The sequence below is a fragment of the Microcebus murinus genome, chromosome 2 (genome assembly GCF_040939455.1).
Source record: "Microcebus murinus isolate Inina chromosome 2, M.murinus_Inina_mat1.0, whole genome shotgun sequence".
Taxonomy (NCBI): Eukaryota; Metazoa; Chordata; class Mammalia; order Primates; family Cheirogaleidae; genus Microcebus; species Microcebus murinus.
The window spans coordinates 90,193,480-90,199,668 of record NC_134105.1 but is presented as its reverse complement, the minus strand read 5'-3'; positions in this window follow the sequence as shown (position 1 = coordinate 90,199,668).

Sequence of the window (6,189 nt, the reverse complement as noted above, 5' to 3'; positions counted from 1 at the left end):
TAGGACCTTATGCACATTTATTCAACAAACCTTAACTGAGGCTTGCTACTTGGCAAGCACTTATGCTTGTTGCTGAGGATACAAAGTTGGAAAGTTACGGTCTCTTCCTTTAAAATTATTTCACAGTATCTAATTTAATCCTACCTATATCATCAAAGTGGTGTTATTAATCTCATTTTGCAGAGGAAAAACTTGCTCAGAAGGACTACATGAATTACACAAAAGCACAGAGCTATCATAATAATCGGCAAGGCCTCAAACTGGTACTTAAATCTTTGAGTATCGGAACGTTGGTTGAATTAGAACATAAATTCCTTGAAGGCAGGTACTTGATCTGTTTTGTTCATTACTATATTCTCAGAGCCTAGAAAAGTACCAGGAATATAGTAGGTTCTCAATAAATATTTAAAGAATAAATATCCACCAGTGTGTGTGTGTGTGTGTATGTGTGTGTGTGTGTGTGTGTGTGTCTGTGTGTGTGTATACAAAGAGAGAGAAAAAGAGGGAGAGAATATAAGCCAGACATCTAATTCATTAGTTATTTGTATGTTTTAATTAACAGTGTACCAAGCTGATCTTATCTATATTAGTGCTACTCAAAATGTTCCATGGACTGGTGCTGGTCCATGAATTGTTTATTACCAGTTGACCATGAGATGGGTACAGAAAATGAGAGTAAGCTTCTTTTTTATTTTTACTTTGTTATTTATTTATTTGTTTTATAGCACAGGTAACTCAGTTGTATGTGGAGAGTAAGCTTTTGGAATCTTTTTTGGCAACTTGACTTTGCCATGATATAAGCAAGTGATCAGTGGACTTGTCTAATTGAGCCAGGGCATAGACCAGTTGCCCAACTCCTGTGGTTGAGTCACATGTGGTAGAAGCTGTATGCTAGTCATACAGCATCTAATAGAATCCTACCATTTTGGCCATTTACCGCCCACCTTCTCCTCCTCCTGGATATTCTTTACTATTTAACAAAGAGAACACTTCATGCCTTTGAAGTGAAAGACTTGACAACAGATTTGAAATTTTTTTAAAAAGTCTGCTTCTTTGCCACAGAAGCTCTACTGATCTTATGATGTAGGGCAGTGTCCCCAACCTTTTTGGCACCAGGGACAGGTTTTGTGAAAGACAATTTTTCCATGGACAAGGGAGTGGAGGGCATGTTTTGAGATGATTCAAGTGCATTCCATTTATTGTGCACTTTATTTCTATTATTATTACATTGTAATATGTAATGAAATAACTATACAACTCACCATAATGCAGAATCAGTGGGAGCCCTGAGCTTGTTTTCCTGCAAGTAGAGTCTAGCTTACTTGTCACTTTGCCACTCATTGATAGGGTTTTGATATGAATCTGCAAGCAATTGATTTATTATGGTCTCTGTGCAGTCAAACCTCTCTGCTGATGATAATCTGTATTATTTACAGCAGGTTCCCAGCACTAGCATCACCGCCTCAGCTCCACCTCAGATCATCAGGCATTAGATTCTCATAAGGAGTGTGCAACCTAGATCCCTTGCATGTGCAGTTCACAGTAGGTTTTGTGCTCCTATGAGAATCTAATGCTGCTGCTGATCTGACAGGAGGTGGAGTTCAGGCCACTCACCTCCTGCTGTGTGGCCTGGGCCCTAACAGGTACCTGTCCTCGGCCCAGGGATTGGGGACCACAGATGTAGGGGCATTGTTGTGTACTAATGAAGTATATGACTGATGTGAGATTACATAGGTTTAAGTGCAGGTTCTGCCACTTACTAACTGTGTGGTCTTGGGCAAATTGTTTACCCTCTTGCAGCCTCAGTGTTCTTATCTGTAATATGGTACTAGAAACAGAAATAGAATTACAAGAAATAGAATTTCTTGGGGCTTTGGTAAAAACTAAGAGAGATAATGCATATAGAGTACTCTTTATAGACACTGGCACATATGACAAAATGTTATTTTTATGTTATAATAAATATTATCTATTACTATCATTTCATTCTGGGTTCATAAAAATTCATGCTATTTGAAAGATTTTAAAAATCTTGACTATAGAGATAATTCTATAAATATCCAGGCTTGAAAATAGACAGTTACTTTTCAGTTATTCATATTATTAAATGATGATAAAAATTAGCTAGTTCCAAAGTCCTTTTTATTTGTTTCTTAATGCATTGTGTGATCTGAGGGACAAAATATTTGACTTCTAGGTGACTATTGAAAGCAATTTCTATTTCTTTTTTCTTTTTTTTTTTTTTGAGACAGAGGCCAGCTCTGTTGCCCAAGCTAGAGTGCCATGGCATCAGCCCAGCTCACAGCAACCTCAAAAAAAACGCTCAAGCGATCCTCCTGCCTCAGCCTCCCCAGTAGCTGGGATTACAGGCATGTACCACCATGCCCAGCTAATTTTTTCTATATATTTTTAGGTGTCCAGCTAATTTCTCTCTATTTTTAGTAGAGATGGGATCTTGCTCTTGCTCAGGCTGGTCTCAAACTCCTGAGCTCAAACGATCTGCCTGCCTGGGCCTCCCAGAGTGCTAGGATTACAGGTGTGAGCCACCAGGCCTGACCCAGGCTACCTGAGTGGTGAAAAAAGATAGCCAGGTAGGTGCACACTGTGCATTGCATGAAAGCTCCATCAGAGTGGAGCGTACCCACGGATAATCAAGAGTTGTTTGGTGGTGTATATGTTGCCTATTTACATGTTTTTTTTTGTTTGTTTGTTTGTTTGTTTTTTTATTTACATGTTTTATACAATAGATTTTTATATGCAGGGTGCCTTTCTGCCAAGCTCTAGTCTGCTCATTCTTTTCCATTTCCATTTTCCATTTCCATTCTTTTCCATTTCTGTGAACACTGTCGCCTAGAAGTAAGCAGCTATTCAGCCAAGCAGCTCTGCAACTTTTGGAAAGAGTTAAGGATTCCTGTGGCAAGGAAGTTGGATAATGATGAGCACCGGGCAAGACACAACTGGCCACTGGAGAGAAAGCCCATTGTAGGCAGGAGGCCAGAATGTGCCAACAGTAAGCAAAGTCTTTTCTTATCGGAAGAGAAGAGAAGAGAAGTGCATTTAACTGCACTATCAGGGAGAAGACTGGCGGCAGACCAACTCAGCCTTCTCTAAATGGAGGGAAAAAGAAATCCAAGAGAGTTTTCCCTGGCTTTGTGGATATGAGTTAACGTCATTTGTTCTGTAACAAAACTCAAGCATATGTAAACTGCAAATTAAGCAACCCCAACATATGGATATCTGAATTTATAGGAGGCAGAATAGTGTGGTTAGAGTTGCTAGATTTAGCAAACAAAAATACAGGATGCCCAGTTAAATTTGAATTTCAGATAAACAACAAATACATTTTTAGTATAAATATGTTCCATGCAATATTTAGGATTTGTTTATCTGAAAGTCAAAGTAACTGCATTTTAACTGTAAATGTGGTTAAACATGTAGGCTCTAGAGTCACACAGTGTGAGTTCAAATTCTGATCCTGCCACTTACCAGTTGTGTGACGTTGGGCAAATTACTTAATCTTTCTGAGCTTTAGTTGCCCTATTTGTAAAATTAGGGCAACGTTTACCTCATAGGGTTGTTGTGAAGATTAAATAATATATTTAAAAATTTATGATGTAAGTGCCCCATAGTAAGTGCTCAAAAAATATTAGCTGCTTTTACAGGCTATGTAAATGGTTATTCACTAACAAATTACTTTTTTAAAATTGACATTATGATTCCAAGTACCTTTTAAAAAAATCTAAGTGGAGTTTTTTTTTTTGTCAATTTTCATAGTACTTTCAATTTAGTTTACAACAAACTGAACTAATGATTTTTAGACACGCTATGTATGGTATAAAGGAACACACAGCTAACATATTAACTATTTCATCAGGTTTCTATTCATTCCCTCGATGTCTGATGCTTGAACCCAATTTGAAGATATTCTAAGCTCCAAGTTTCCAGTGAGAAATTTGGGTGAACTTTCACAAAATATTCCTTGAGTATTTACTGGATGAAAGTCAGGAGCCAATGACAACTCTAGAATGCTGTTCTGTTAGCAAGTGGTTTTGTTCTGTGGTGTTTATTGTAACAAGATTTCTGTACTCTGTAGATTATTTAAGAACTAATTTGTACAGAGAGTTCCACTTGTTGGATATAGAGTTCTGTTAGCACAAAGTTAAAAATCAGACAAAAAGAATAATTGGGGGAGTGTATATTCAGGGTAACTAGAATCTATTACATGGGTTAAAAATAAAAGAAATAAAGAAAGAACAGTGGGCTTGGAATAAAAAATCTGGTTTTCCCACTCAGTACAAGCCACCTAATACCTCTGAATATTGTCTTCCTTATTTATAAATGAGAACACTAATATTACCTTAGAGAGCAAGAATTAAGTTAATGAGATTATATATGTATATATATATATATATATATATACACACACATATATACTGCATTAAGCTAAATGAAATGATACAGTATGGGTACAAAGTAAGCACTCAATAAATTCTTGTTAATGTGAATCTTTTATATTCATTAGAAGGAAGACCATACACCAGAGAAGCTATACAGAAAGATTAAAGCCTGGGGTTTATGCTACTTTATATGGCTGAGCTAAAACTCCTTATTCTGTCTTCATCTGCTTCTGGATGAGAACCAGTAACTTCCAAACAATGATACAACCTAAGGGGAATTCAAGGAAGAATTTCATCTTCCCCATCTTCAGTGCCTTGTGTGTGAGTGTGAGTGTGTGTGTGTATTGGGATAGGAGAAAGGCCAGAAAAGGAGTTGGATATCTCCTTTTCTTTTCCGTAACGAGCTAAGCCAGATACCGAACTTTGCACATAAAAAATATTAGTTCAAGTCCAAAAAGTGGAAAACACATTTCCAGTAAATTTACGATATTAATTTTGAGCTGAAGGAGCAAATTCAAAATTCAAACCAGATTCAGAAATTATGACTTCAGTTTTTCCAGAGTTTCTACTGATTAGGATTGCTATAGATTAACCAGAGATAGAACATATGAGGTGCAAAAAATATGAGAGAAAAATAGAATTCATGAGAATACTTAAATTCAGAGAATGAAATGTCCTGTGTTAGCATTTGCTGCTAATAAATGAGACTCAAGCTAAGGAGTATAGAATTTTCTAATGAGGAGAGAGGGGGTAAGTCTTGGGGTTTTTTTTTTGAGACAGAGTCTCACTTTGTTGCCCAGGCTAGAGTGAGTGCCTTGGCGTCAGCCTAGCTCACAGCAACCTCAAACTCCTGGGCTCAAGCGATCCTTCTGCCTCGGCCTCCTGAGTAGCTGGGACTACAGGCATGTGCCACCATGCCCGGCTAATTTTTTCTATATATATTAGTTGGCCAATTAATTTCTTTCTATTTCTAGTAGAGATAGGTCTCGCTCTTGCTCAGGCTGGTTTCGAACTCCTGACCTTGAGCAATCCGCCCACCTTGGCCTCCCAGAGTGCTAGGATTACAGGCGTGAGCCACCATGCCCGGCCAGTCTTGGGGTTTTGCCAAGGGAATTACTCAGGGTGACAGTCATTTTTGGCTGAAAGGTCATAAGGAGTGTACAGTTTTTCAGAGCAGTACAGGGATGATGGTAAGATAGGGGAGCAGAGCTGGTGGTGGTAGAATGAATTGGAAGACTATTTTGAAAGTCAGTTAATCCACCTTTATATATTGAATATCAACCATGTGCTCAATAGCTGAATACATTCAGGGGATACACAAAGCAGAGCCCAGCACCCAGCACACCTAATTTAGGAAAAGCCTAGGTGAAGACAGGAAAAAAAAGTTAGAAGGAAGCCTCTATAAATAGAGGGTTAAAAATCTTGAATGACTAACACTTGAGTAAAAAAAAATAGTAAAGGCTGAAGTCTAAAACAGAGAATACAAATCGAATTTGCTACCAAAGAGAAGGGCTCTTGACAGAAAAAAAAAATGTCAGATATGCAGGGACCTGACTGAAGGTCTCACTTGGGTTTTGAGCCTGGCAAACAACCTAAGGGGAAGCATTTCTCAAGTCCTTCCCTTGCCTCCTGCAACCAGGGTACATGGTGTGAAGGAAGAAAAGCCAAGGCTTGTGCGTCTCTAGACAGACACCTGAGATGGCTCATCTTCCTGCTGGGAGTTAGAGGGGTTCTCACCGCCCCTCTGCTCACCCCTGGAGCTGTGATTGCCAAAATGGACAGATCATCACAA